The 15,197-nt window shown below is 37.9% G+C and overlaps 1 long non-coding RNA gene across 1 annotated transcript; it reads left to right on the top strand.

Annotated features, from left to right (window-relative positions):
- The first annotated feature begins 1,938 nt into the window (after positions 1-1,938).
- LOC137851766 (uncharacterized) lies at positions 1,939-11,408 on the top strand. Its single transcript, XR_011093446.1, has 4 exons — positions 1,939-2,102; positions 3,896-3,987; positions 7,513-7,542; positions 9,785-11,408. It is a non-coding gene; the product is annotated as an uncharacterized lncRNA (long non-coding RNA).
- Positions 11,409-15,197: the final 3,789 nt, after the last annotated feature.

Genomic DNA, 15,197 nt, shown 5'->3' with positions numbered 1-15,197 from the left:
CCATGGCAGCCTCTAGTTAGGTCCTATAGATCAATGTTTCTCAAACTGGGCTGTAAAAGAACTCAAAGGGGATTGCCAACTGTTAGACAGCAACAGTCAGCAGCAGTTCAGTTCCCTAAGTCTGCAGTAGATCTTTTTTCCAGGAGTGGAAAATGAGAAAAACATTAAATACTGACTGCAGGTATTTATTCTACCAACAGAACTCTTAACTACCTTTAGCTGCTAGCAGTGTCTCCTTCCCTTCAGCATAAGCAGTGCATAGTAAGTCTCTCACTCCTTGTCCTAGAAGAACTTATCTATTACAAACCTGTTATTTCAATTATATTGAAACAGCTGAGCAAACTTTAGACACTTGACATATTGTAGTGAGAGTGGATAGAAGTATTAAAAGGTTTTGGAAACACTCTGTCCTTCATATTTCCCCTGGACAATGTCCAACTCCACAATTTTGCCTACTTTACTCACTAGCACCACACAGATGTGTCAGGACATATCAGATGCCTTCCTGTTCCTATTTCAGAGCATGGCACTCCCTGAAGTGTCAGGGAGGCTGTCTTTCCATGTCCTGGGTTACAAGGGGGGATGGGGAACATGTTGTGGAGCGGTCAGATCAGTGCTGACATACCTCAGCACAATGGGCAGGGGAAAATTATTCCTCCGATCCATGTCTTAGGCTCATCTTTGACTCTGATGTCTCGACAGGAGGGAGGAGAGAAATCAATATCTACCCAGGTTGTCCTGAGTCAGGGCAATCCCCAATATCAGTATAGATTGGGTGATGAATTGATTGCAAAAAGCCCTGCAGAGATGGACTTGGGGATACCAGTGGATGAAGAATGTGGATATCCTTCAGCAATGTGTACCTACAACCCAGAAAGCCAATCATATCCTGGGCTGCATAAAAGGAATTGTGGTCAGCAAGCTGAGGGAGGTGATTGTCTCTCTCTGCTTCACTCTCATAAGCACTCACTTGCAGTACCACAACAAGCTCTAGAGGCCCCAGTACAAAAAAAAAAAAAAATAATAATAATAATAATAAAATAAATTAATTAAATCAGACCCAGAGAAGGGCTACAAAAATTAGCAGAGGGCTGGAGCACCTCTGCTATGAAGAATAAAAGAGTTGGGGTTGTTTAACCTTGTCATGGTTTTGGTTGGGACAAAGTAAATTTTCTTCTTAGAGGTTCACTCAGTGCTGTGTGTTGGATTTTTTTATTTTTTTTTAATGAAAATAGTGGTGATAACACATTGATGTTTTTAGTTTTTGCAGAGAAGAATTTATATAGAACCAAGGAATATTTTTTACTTCTTATACTGCCCTGCCAGCGAGGATGCTGGGGGTGCACAAGAAAGTTGGGAGGGAACACAGACAGGACAGCTGACTCAGCCTGGCCAAAGGGATGTCCTATATTATATGACATCATGCTGAACAACAAACTGGGAGAGTTTGCCAGGGAGTTTAGGCTGCTACCTGGGGTCTGTCTTGGCATCATTCAGCCGGTGGTGAGCAGTTGCATTATACTTGCTTTGTATTTCCATTTATAATTTTTATTATTATTCTCCTTTCTTTTTCTGTCCTACTACACTGTCTTTGTCAAGGAAAAAGAAAAAAGAAGTGGAGAAAAAGAAGAAACACTGTCATGGTGTAGCTCTAGCAGGCAGCTCAGCACTATCTATAGCTGCTCACTCACTCTACACAGGTGGGATGGGGGAAGAATTAGTAAGAGTGCAAGAACACATGGGTTGAGATAAAGACTATTTACACTAGGTAAAGCGATAGCCACATGTGCACGCAAAGTAAAACAAATAATTCATTTGCTACTTCCCATGGGCAGGCAGGTGTTCAGCCACTTCCAGGAAAACAGGGCTCACCATGCGTAACGGTTTATTGGGAACACAACCACTTATCACTCCAAATGTCACCCCTTCCTTCTTTACCTCAGCTTTTATAGCTGAGCATAATGTCATCTGAGCAGTGACTAATGGAGACTGCACTGCATCTGTGGCACAGAGCTCCATAGAGTGGGTGTGAAAAGCTTTCAGATGAGGAGGATCATTTCCAAGCCCTCACCTGGGACCTGGTATTCTCCATTATCTTCAAGGTATGGCAGTTAAAGGGTAGAGGGCAGTGGCTTTTCCCCATCTACTGCATATTCTGTGACTACTTTTGACTACTGTAACTACTTATGACTACTTAAAAGCAGCCCTTTTACCTCCCAGGGTTGCTAGTCTGCTGTCCTTGTAGACCAGGGACTCTCTGGGCAGTCTTTAAACAGTCTGTAGAGTTCAGAGCTCTGCACTGTATTGGATGAGAGATAGTAACCTTCTTTTCAGGAAATACAGGGCAATTTTCAAAGTGCAGATCAGCAAATGGGAGATGCTGCTTATCTCCTGCACCAGGGTTTACAATCCATTAATAGTTTAGTAATAGGTTAGCTTCTGGGTATTCCCTTTAGAGCATTCAGCAGTCACCTCCCTTCACCTTATTCCCTGACCCACAATGTGGCTTGGGGCTTTTGCCTCATCCAGACACTGATTTTCCTCTTTCCTTTTTCTTTCTTATTCCCAGTTTTCAAAGCACATCTTCCCTTCACAACTGCCTTTGTTTCAGCATCCCTGTAACAGACCTCCATGCCTCACAGAGCACTGCTTAACAAGATGGTATTAGTGTCAGGACCCTCTTTCTTCTTTCACACTTGACAGTGAGTTCAGTCCACAGTCTTAATCACTTGTCAGTAACTACACTGACATCTTTGGGGAGGGAAGTAGTGTTTTGTACAGCTTCCCCAGGAAGTTTCCAGACTGAGGCAACTAGCTGCTCATTCTTCTGTCTAGAGATTAACCCCTCAGTTGAGGTATTCCTCTCCTCCTTTCCCCCAACCACACTCACCTGTCGTATTACCCTGCAGCTCTAAGCAGGCACCAGGAAACAGTACTAGAGGCATGTCTTTATCCATTCAGTTTTGGACCAGGATACATCCATAACACAACAAACTTGAATTTTAGAACTGCAGCTTGCAACACTCAAAATGAGACACAAGGTGAAACCAGCACAATCAGCAAGAAGAAAAAGGATACAAGAGGCAGTATAGCCAACAAGATAAATAATCTGCTGGGACTAACAGAAAAAGGTGGAGGGAGATGGTCCTTTATCACTGTTCCTGAAAGAAGCCACCTGTGGGTTGAGCACAGTATGTTCTCATTAGAAAGCAAGTACAGTGAGAGCAGGACACCTGCTTCACTGTTGTCTGGAACCAGATCATTTCTCCTCTGCCAAGACCAAGACCTGAAACAGTATGGGGCAGCTGGGGACAGCTTAGAGATTTGAATCAAGCTAGTTCCAGGCAAAGTTTCTAGGTTAGACACAGAGTACTAACAGGGTAGCAAAAAACAATAAATCATGAGCACTAGTATAGTCCGCCAGAGCTGCATTTTGCACTCAGCTATTCTTCAGGCTCCAAGCCTCAATGTGCCTGTCCAACAGCTTGCAATTGCTTAACCTTTGATGCCCATCAGTCATTGCACTCAGATGTTGTAGGTAGCAGCTAAGCCAGGGGAAGAAGGTGCTAGTATCATCATGATATGGCTTTCCTAACATTAAAGCAAAAGGAAGCGAGAACCAGCATTAGGGATTTATGAATGTTAGCTTCACCCTATCCAGGGAGTTGATTAATGCCGTAATTATCTCAACACAGCATGATTCTTCTAGGATTCTCCCTCCTGCAGCTGAATAGCTTTCACAGTATTTCAAGGTTTCCTGTTTATCGCTGTAATTTAAAGTTATATTTTTCTTTCTGTTAAGGATGAGGGCAAAAACTTAAAACGCATGCTTAATACAAAGGCTTCAAAAGAGGCTCTCTGTATATGGTCCATAGTTATTCTAATTGTTTTACAGCTGAGGCCCAAGATGGATAATGGAGGGTTTCTTTTGTTTCGTTATGTTTTCTGAAGTGCCTGTATTATTTTTTCACCTCCCTCAAGAATCAGGTGGGTTTTCCTTCCAAGACATCTCACCAGTTTGATTATAGACATTAGCTTTTAAGCTCAAAGATTTGAACAGTTTCTTTTACATCAGCAGTGTAATCATGCACCAAAAGGATTTGGCAAACATGCAAAATGGCCTGTCTGGGCCTTATAATTTATTCATATTGTCATGTATGGTATTTCATTCTTGTAATTTCTAGTTTCTCCATACACGTTATTGTTTCCACATAGCAAAGCTTTTTTTTTTCCTTCCCCCCCCCCCAAAGTTTTCATTGCATGTTTTGGAATGGGGTACAAACATTTGTTAATGGAAAACACAGTCTTAAAGCAAAGGAATTACCAGTTATTACACCTGTAATCACCAACTGTGTGCATACAGGAGTATGAAAATACCTGACTTCACTCTTTAAGGTGGGTAGATTATTATGTTTTTGTTTCTTTTAAGAAACACTGATGTAGGGATATCTGCAGTATTTTTTGGTTCACTTAGGATGAAATAGCATAATAGTCTAGAGATCAAATTTTCCTCTCTTGTAGATGATGTACAATCTGGAGGAGAACTAAATGTGCCTTTCATGTGTCCATACTGGTTGCTCCATTATGTTTCCTGCAAAGAGCTAAAGCAAACACAAAATTATTGAAATACTTATTCAGTTTTTCAGCTGATTTAATAGTGTTCGCTGAAGCTTTTTTCCACTTTGAAATATAATCCCAAAGCGTCTCTCCAATTTAAAAAGACCAGACTTTTTTTTTTCTTATGAAAAGGTGCCAAATTCTTCATCCTGAGTTATTTTGCACATGTTTTGTTCTGAAATATGGCTTGATAGAGTACAATAATCACATTTAGAATCACATTTAGGACTACTAATCACTTTAGGATTATTAACTAATCATTGCCAATCACTGACGCTTGTTTTGATGGTGTTTTCAGCATTACAGTTTTTTAAATGTTTGTCTATGGCAAATATTGACCCTACCCTTGACTGTAACTTTCTAACAGCAGACTGATTGGAGGAACCCAGAAAAGTATAAAGGCAGCTTGAAAAGCTGGATGGGGGATACTCGAATGTCTGAATGGCCAAAGATAACTGGTCACTGTACCTTCTCTTTCAGCTAGTTCTTAGAGGCACCCTGAATACTCAAAACCAATTCTGTGTATGGATTTAACCCCTCAACAGTTTGCCCTATAAATCACAAGCAGGATTCTCACTGAAGCAGGAGACAGTTTCTTCTAACACAGCTTCAGTTTCGCTGAGGTTTTTTTCCTTCTGACTACTCCTTCATTTTCCATCCCCCAAGTTGTTTTTTTTTACATTTCTCAGTGTGGCACTCTTGATTAAGAGCTCCCCTGTGAATCTAGCACAGAACCAGCCTCTCTTTTTCCCTTTGAATAAACCTAAGATTATTCATAAAAATGACTATCTGCATTTTACATCATAACCAGCAATAATTAAAACACGTAGAATTCATTCTTATATAATTGGTATGCTTACAGTGCTACAGAAGCTGCAGTGCAGTTCGATCCTATGATCATTCCTGTCTATCCTTGACCATAGCTATGAAATAGAACTGCCATTTATGTGCAATTGTATGCAAAACAGTAAGAGGAGAAAGATCACAGTTTTAGCTCCAGCAATATTATGGCCCATAATAATGACGCAAGAGTTTCCATTCAACTACATTGAAATTCTACTGAAAAGAATATGATGATGAAATTTAGAAAAAGCAAGGACGAATATTGATTGAAGCAAACAGATTCAAACCAAAGTCATCCTGGAAAGGACAAAGGTGTGCTTAACAAAGAACATTTCACTACATAAAACCCTTTCAAAAGACTGGTAACTGAAAGCAACGACACTGAAAACATCTTTAGCAGACCATCAGACTGAGAATACAAAAGGCTAAGGGAGCAGACACTGACCTAAAATTGCAAAGTTAATGGCTTAGCTACAAGATCGGGAGATGGTGAACATTGGCTGTTGTGTTGCTGTTTAGGAAAAAAAAAAACTTTTTTTTAAACCTTTGCTTTTTGATAAGTTTTCCCATTTTGTAAGCTCTACAAGTTCTGTGTTTTTAGTTAGGCTGTATTTATGATCTCCCAAATCTCCCTAGCTCCTGGCTCTTTCAGGTTATGAAACGTAGTTCTTTGTTTCCTCATGCTGCAAATGCGCTATACTTCACCTTACTGTCAAATCAAGAGGCCTTTGCAACCCGCAATAACATCTTTTTTTCTTAGCATGGCATCAGGTAGTACAGGCCATAGACTTGAAAGTGGTATGGGGTGAATATGGTCATAAGACTGCTGACTTAGTGCTTGGGACTGAGCTAGAAGAGGCAACCATGGTACAGCATTAGCCAAACTGCTAAATGGAAATATTCTTTGGCACATGACTGGGAATTGTTTTGGAGCATTCAGTTGCATCAAACAGGCCAAGCATTTTTCTAACAATTTAACATATAGACAATTGTATTTCTAATACCTTGTAACTGGAAACTGTTAAGTTAAGAGGAGCCTGAGGTAGTAAATTATATGTAATTTTCTCTGAATATTTGATATTCTTTGTTACTGTAACATGATGGTGACTAGTGAGACAAATCATATGGTATCACGTATTAAATATATTGTCACCTGCTAAAAACAATAATTACATGTTGTTTTGAATTTAAAATATGTTTTTATGAATATCCATCATACTAGTGAATACCTTGGATATTACTCTCCTCTCTTGTGTTAAAGGCTCATAATAATTTTATAAGTAATTTGTTATTTCAAAGCCTTGTTTAGTATAGGCATTGTATAAGGTCCCAAGCATGATGTTTCTGCATAGAGACTGCTGCAGAATATCTTCATCATATCAAGAAAGCCATGAGAAATTTTACACAGAATAAGATGGGAATTCTGCCTCACCTCAACAGTTTGGTCATCAGAAATTAAACCTTAATTCAACAAAAAATGTGTGTAGGTAGACTTTTTTACATCTTAGTAGGACTTCTGACATTATTAAAGTTTAGGATTATGCATGAGTACATTGTTGAAGGAGGTCCACAAGGGCTGAGATAGGACTTCATTGCTTATCTACCTTTATATGTACAAATATTGTAGACTATTCATGATTTGTTTGCCCCATTTTACAAGAGAGGTTAAATTCCCAGACTACAGATATTTTGTTTTGATGTAAAACACACTTTACACCTGAGAACATCTGAGATCCTGCAATAATTAAAACATGTATCAAATATATAAACACCTTTTTACTTTTTTTTAAATTTTTTTCACTCTAAATGCCTGAATTGGTTAAACAATGTTTCTGTGCTTTAATTAGACAGTAGAAATCTGAGGCTGCCTTCATTTGGCTTTCAGCTGTTTACTTTGTGTCAGTATAATCCATACAGTTTAAAGGAGATCTCAACTATAATTAAAAGTGCTATTGAGCTAAACACAATTACCAATGTTTATCTCATTATGTAATGCTTCTGGCACAAAAAGCAGAATTCAAACTTGTTTTCTTTTTTGGTACTGTTTTGCAGAGCTTGAAACAATGCCGGTAATTCAATCAGGTAATGACAATTACTGCTGTCAATCCCTGAGAAAACTCGGTACTACTTAAGTTCATATGTTTCAGCTAAACTCTAGCTATTATGGCATATTGAATTCTAAAATGTACAGAACTGTGAAAGAGAAGCCACTGGTATTTTTTCTCAATACATCTTCCACTAGAAATTGACTTGTATTTTTATTTATTTGTACACAAAAACAGTCAATTTTCTGTCTGCTAGAAATACTTCACCAAATTTTGTAATGTAGTATGATATTACATGATATTGTATGCTGGATGAAGTTCTGAGCTCCATATACCCATAAAAAGGCTTAAATACCATATTGTATAGGAACAAACAGAAAATGGAAGTCATGTGCTTGTGTAAGACTTTCCTCATTAGTCTTATAATGCAAAGAATTAGAACAAGTAGTATACATATGTAAAATGCAGTAATGTAAACTGTTTTCCTAAATAGACAATGCTTGATTTTCAAGCTAGTTTATTGTTTCTTCAATTTCAAGTGACTGAAAGGGCTAAAATCTGCCCAGAGTCCCATCCAGCCTGACCTTGAATGCCTCCAAGGATGGGGCACCCACAACCTCTCTGGGCAACCTGTTCCAAACCTGTTCCAGTGCCTCACCACCCTCTGAGTGAAAAACTTTCTCCTAATTTCTAATGTAAATCTCCCCTGTCTTAGTATAAAATGATTCCCCCTTGTCCTATCACTATCAACACATAAACAGGCATTTGCCCTCCTGTTTATATGCTCACTTCAAGTACTGGAAGGCTGCAATGAGGTCTCCCCAGAGCCTTCTCTTTTCTAAGCTAAACAAGCCCAGTTTCCTCAACCCTTCTGCACAGGAGAGGTGCTCCAGTCTTCTGATCATCTTAGTGGCCCTCCTCTGAACCCATTCCAAGAGCTCCAGATATCCAACCAAGAACTCCTGCAGAGATTCCTTTTGCAGAAGACCATCCTGATGGACATGAGTAAGCTTTACTGACCAGCAGAGTCTTCTTCCCACTTTGTCTCTGGGGCTCAGTCCTGCTCTGCCTCACCCCAGCTTTCCTGCTCTGTGATTATACCTCCCCTGTGCAACTGAGATATTACAGCTGTGAGCTGGCTTGTTGGACCTTTCCCATGCAACAGGCTATTGTACAGCAGCACTCAGCACAGGACAGACTAGGATTCAGGTGGACCAAAGATATTCCCCACAAGCATTTCAGTTGCCTTTCTGCCTCATGATATAGCAGGTGATCAAATACACTTGCATTCGAGTAAGTTGGAAGATCTTAGATCAGAATTCAGACTTGCAGACTTCAGTTTTAACTCATAGGAATCTTTTTATCAAATTGCCTACCAGCACAAACACTAGCAACTAATATACTCTGTCCAGACATGAGAAATTCAGAGATAAATTATGTCTCCCTTATGTCTCAAAATTACTACTTTCCCTCAAGGAGATGCTAATTTTTTGATCTTAAGATTCACAGTCCTGAAGATGTTATATATGTTTCACCACTCTAACAAACTTAAAAGTTGGTTCCTACCAAATAGCCCTTAGGAAAATAATGAGCAGCTCATAGCTAGCTGTGCATGGGGCAGTAAGGACTGGGGATGAAAAAGTGTGCTTTCTCAAATGATATATATCACAACTCCCTTTTTATGAAGCAGGTACCTTTAGATAACCACTACATAAAAAAGCAATTGCACCTATTTTGAACTCAGTCAGCTGCAGCCAAGTAGGTTTACTTGATTTTACTGAATGAATAAATAAGCTCAAAACACTGCAAGTTCAAGAAAGATGAACAATGATGGGCATAAAATAATTTGAGAACAAAGGATGACCTCTTGAACACTTGCAGTTCAAGTTCAACACAATGCAGAAAGTTTCCTCTCTAATTACATACTCAAAAACAAGCATCTTTTGTGTGTGTGTGTTAACAATGATACTAGGTTTCATGGACCAACCACTGCATGAGAAAATCATTTTTAAGAGATAAATTGTTCTCAGCTCAAAGCCTGCAGCCTTGAATTAGAGCAGCTGTAAGATAGATGGGTCATTCTATTTTTATAACTAATATATCCTCAGAGCTGTGCACACATGGGGGACCTTATTAAAGTATCTTTGTTAGCATGTTTCAACTGGCTATATTAATTGCTATATATTGTGTAGAAGGTAGACAATGACCATAACCTGAATCCACCTTACGGAAATGCCTGCATCATTTCTCACTAGTATCTTCTTTTTTTTTTCTTCCAGCTCAAGCAGTGCAACAGCCCTGCAAATGAGGAAAAAAGAACTCAGCAACTTGTGTTGACAGCCCTGAATAGTAGATCTGAGCTGCAGATCTCTGCAAGAAGCTGCCATATCTGACTCTGTGCTTCATCATCACCAAAACTGAAGCAATCTCAGCAACTTTTGATGACATGTATATTTGAACATGTTGTTTTTAAACAATTTTCATCACCAAATGATGTAGTGGAAATTCTTGCACTGGGAATGTGTAGACACTATCATCATGATCTGCCAAGACATCTTTAGATATATTGTGTTTCCAGTCTGCTGGAGAAATGTGGCAAGGTTATTTGAGGGGTTGCTATATGTCACAACTTGAATGCTTCTTACTAGACCATCAATTCTATATATTTACGTTCAAGTGTGGCACTGGAATTTTTTTTTTTTTTTTTTTTTTGATACAGCACATCCTGAGCAACTCGTGTGTACATAAACTTTAATTTTTTCATTCTCAAATGTCTTTGTATTATGTAGTGCTTGTTGAACCCTTCCACACAGTCAATTTGAAAACTTATACAAATTATTTAATATGAGGGAACAATTATATTTTTAATATTTAATTGCACATTAATCATACTACTAATTTGCAGGCTGATTCTGACCATTGTTTCTTTTTTGTTTGTTTTGTTTTGTTCTGTTTTCAGATCCTACTTAGATACTGTTATGCAGTATGTGACAAAAGCTCTGCTTTACCTTGGACTAGGACCTCCTTCCTGGTTTACAGTTCTGCAGTTGCCACTGGTTATTTATGAAACATGTCACTTTTGTCATGTAATATTCTGGGGTCTCAGAGTTTACTTATATAGCAGTCCCTGGGGAAATGACACATAAATAAATTATCAATCAGGAAGTTTAGAATGGTATACCTCCATGGGGAGAAAGGGCTTTTAATATCATTTTTATGTATGTGTAACAAAAATGTCACTTTGAAAAGGGAGGTATTTTGCTAACAGACCATTACAAGTAACTAGTGCTCAGAATTTTTAAAGTAATGATTCAGGAACGACTCCATTCAAATTCAGTAGAATCAATGTTAAAATGTCAGGAGAAAGCAAATGCAGACCATCTACAATGTGTTTAAAACAGCCCAACTCTTCCTACTAGTTGCAGCAAGTTCTTTCGATACGATAGGATACATCAGAAGCTGTAAGTTTTACTTTTCTTCAGTTGCAATGCTTGTTATAAATACTTTCAGAAGTTTAACACAGGATGCAGAAAGCAGCTTGATAAAACTCAGTATACTGAATAAAATAACTTGAATCATTTCTCCCACAACACAGGTCTTCTCTTTCCATAGATCTCTTAGCTTAAGCCTCTCCTTTTCTCACTGAAATGTATTTCAGAATGGTAAAAGTTTTCACATGCTGTCTTTGGAGGGGTATTTTTATTTAACTGTTTATTTGTTTATTTATTTATTTAACTGTTTATTTATTTATTTACTTATTGTGGATTTGTGCATTTGGATACCTGGAGCGTTGAAAAGAAACACTTGTGAGAAGACATTGATATGTGAGAAGTAGAAGGTCCCTCTTTGTTTAATGAATATTTATTCTGAATTTAGGAAAATAATAACGAATAAAAGAAAGAAAGGGAAATCTGTGGGTGTTTTTGTTTGTGTTCTCTTTGTAGAAGTCTATAAGTAGTGTTGTTTTGATAATATATAAAGGTGTCTTTTTTCTTTCTTTTTTTTTTTTCTCATCTATTCTATCAATTCAAGACAAAAATCATTTCTAAGCCTGCTCAGAAATTGAGAAATTGTGAATTGATTGCAGTAATTGATGCACTGATTAGAAACAACTTTCTGGAACATACCTCAATTGAGGTATGCTGTACAGTTTGGGACTGTTTGGGGACTGAAAGCCTCATAAAGAGGGAACTATGTTAGCTCTGCTTTATGGAGGAAAAGTGTCAAAATATAAGAAAAAAATCAACTCTTACAATATATTTTTATACCTGAAGACAAAATATATAATTGTATGTTCATAAATCTGACAATTTTACAGCACAAAATTGAAAATTTTAATTGTCAAATGTCTTAAACTCTAAAAATATCATCTTAATTTCTTGTGCAAGCAATCTTTTCTACTTATGTTAGATCTTTTCACTTATGCTTTTCACTTTCTTTTCTCTCTCTTTTTTTTTCTCTTTCATTTCCTCATAATATATTGTTAATGTGTCATTTTTCCATTGCCCTTAAAAACAAAAAACGAACAAACAAAAAAAGAAACACACAAAACAACAAAAAAAAAATGGTTTTTTTTTTTTGAGATTTTATGCATTCATCTGAGAAGACAGCTTTTTATGATAGTCATATCCTGATGCCATTAAAACATAGAAACATGGTAGAACAGTGCAGGGGGGCAAAGTAATACATACAACCAGTAAAAACAATTAAGATTTTTTTGCATAGAGAATATAATAGACATGTACTTTGTGGATGGGGTGAACCATTACCATTACCATTGAAGAGGACTTTACCAGGTTCAGACTCTGTCTTTTTCTGGTGTAGGCCAGAGTTTTCGGTCATCTCAGAAGAACAAATGTAGCAGGATAATGAGGAAAGAGGGATGGCAGGGGAGATTTTTCTTTTTCCCTTGAAGTTGGAGGGTGGAAGTTATACCTGTGCAGTAGCAGGTAAAACATATGAAGATTAAGAAGAAACTCCAGCACATGATGGTGTGGGAAGCAGTAGCTTCTTGATGGAGATGTGGAAATGGGTGTACAGCTTGTATCTCACAGGCTCTGTGTCCTGCCAGACATTGCCTTTTCCTCTCTCGTGCTGTAATGTTTCACAGCCTGGGAGGCATTAATGAGGGCAGACCCCTGCCTTCTGTGTCACCACTTAATCAAGCCCTGCAAGGGCAGGATTTGGAGCAGGGATTGTGCAGAAATGCTGTTTCACTGCTGGGGGAGAAAGAAAGGAAAAAAAAAAAAAAAAAACACAACTGTACATCTGCTGTTAAGGAGAAATTGGTCAGCTGAAATGAGGTCATGTAGCAGGCTGGTTCTCTTGACAATTTGCTGACTGCTTTTAGCTTTCATGCAGCAGTGACAGTAAAGCCTGACTGTTTTCAAAATATAGATTCAGAATAGAACCACAATAGGGTTTTCAGGACCAGGACCAGTAGAAAGGCAATAAAAGAACTGGATAGGGACTAGAGATGCACAATTATAGCCATAGATTAAACTGCAGTGAAGATCAGGGACTACTTCACAAAATAACACTGAGACAACACAGCTTCTCCCCTTTATATATATTACAATATGATATATGATACTTATATATGTACATTTTATATATATATATATATATACACACATACACCTCAATTTTAATAACAGGTGGTGTTTTCAGAGCCCTCTATACATTTATCTCCTGAAAAGCCAGATGCAGAGGAGTATACATTTATCCTCCATTGGCTGTGGGAATAAAGGGCAAGCTAAGCCACTCAGGATGAAGAGGGCAAGGAAACACTGCCAGCCTCAAGACAGATGTCCACTGGGCTATAGCCACCTATGTTTGACCTTGGGAACCAGACAAAAATCTGCTACAGGACACAGAAAGTAACAGTTATGTTTGTTGTTGTTGTTGCTTAAATCTCATTTTCATTATACTCACAATACATTAAAAATCAGTATAAAAACTGGAGGAAACAGTGCAACAATGGAGAATTAGCAACTTGGCTACATGAAGGGTTACTGGTCCATTCAGGTTGTTAATAACTGAGAGACTGTGCATCTCCTGTTTGGAACTGCATCCGGATAAAACGCACAGGGAATTTAGGATATTTCTCCTCCTGTCCTGCCCAAAGGGAGCTTCAGTAAATTACAAATTGCCTCACAGCTGTGTTCTACAAGATATTTGTTTCATTCAGCTGTGTTAATGTCTCAGAACTATCGTCATGGGGCATGGCTCACAAAATGCAGCATTGGATTGGCATTTAGCCTGCTGACTCTATGATTATTAATGTATTGGGATTTAAGTTCTAAGGGTACTTCTTCAACAAGACCCAGGCCTAAAGGCTGCTCCATTGCCTATATAGTATTCAAGAACAGTAGCACAATGTTGGAAGAGGCAATAAAACACCACTGCAGAAAACTTCTGTGACTTCATATTTTCTGGCAGAGAGGGAATAGCAAAGTAGGAGCTACTCATAGCAACATTTCTGTTGCAGCCAAGGGATTCTCTTATAGGAGAACAGTAAGACACAGGTCTGAGTTTCAACTGACTCACCTGGAAATTAAGTTAAGCACAGGACTAAATAAGTTGGGGCAGAGGGAGAGGAAGGAGGAAAGGTGAGCGAGTTAGGCCACTGATCTTAATAGCAGAAAAAAGAAAAAAAAATCTTCAAGCAGAAATTGGTACCAATATAGAAAAAGGTATGTAAATTTTGTATACAGAGTGGTGATATTGACAAGGAAGTCTTTTTCCTGGATGTCTTGTCTTGTCTGAAACATCAGGGAGACTCAGATAAAAGCTGCAGTTGCAAGGCTTGTTTGTATAGTTTTGAAACAATCAAATTTCTGTCCCCCCCCCCCCACCCCCCCAATCCCAATAGCCATAACAATATTACATGTGAAGTAAAATGGACATTTATTTTTGGTGGGTTAACAAGTCTGCAGCAAGCATAGATAGAGAACAGCTGTTGACAAGACTGGTGTGTGTGTTGATGTCTGTCATCTGATAAAGATGACAGATCTTTATTCAACGAATAGTTTAAGATGACACACACTAGAATTACATTGTTTTTTTTTCAAAAATCTGAACTGATATGGATTTCTGTGTTTGTTCTTAGCAGCACTGTGTTATTTCAGTTTAGTTTTATGTGACAAAAAATGATGTTACCATTTTACGTATAGAACAATTATATATTTAAATAATTTGGTTTGATTAAAGAATTGTAGAAGAGTTGTTTATGTTTTAAAAATATTGTCTTGACTTTTGTTTACAAACAAACCATATTTAATATAACATGTTTAGAGTTCCTACTGAATTTACTTGTTCAGCCTCACAGAGTATTTTATATTTAATGGACTTTGTAAGATATTTTCTACATGGTTAGTAACAATGTTCAAATGTTTTGTTCCTTTGCTATGTTTCACTCTGATTGACATTGTTAATGAGAAACGTGCATTTTAAAAATTATTTTCAGCTATTAAAGTAACATTTTTTCCCCCTCAATAGGCTCATTAATGACACTTCCTACATTGATTATAACAGTAATCTTAAGACAAAGTTTGCTAAGTCCACCTTTGTATTTCAGCCACTATATTCTATTGCCAGTTTGTTTTACACAAGCACAAGGAATTCAGGTTCAGTTGCAGTCAGTGTTTTGCAAAACAGACAACTGTCCCTGCTCTCAGTCTCATCACAGTA

The sequence above is a fragment of the Anas acuta genome, chromosome 2, assembly GCF_963932015.1.
Source record: "Anas acuta chromosome 2, bAnaAcu1.1, whole genome shotgun sequence".
Taxonomy (NCBI): domain Eukaryota; kingdom Metazoa; phylum Chordata; class Aves; order Anseriformes; family Anatidae; genus Anas; species Anas acuta.
Note: the sequence above shows the minus strand (reverse complement) of the source record. Positions and strands in the feature narration are given on the sequence as shown.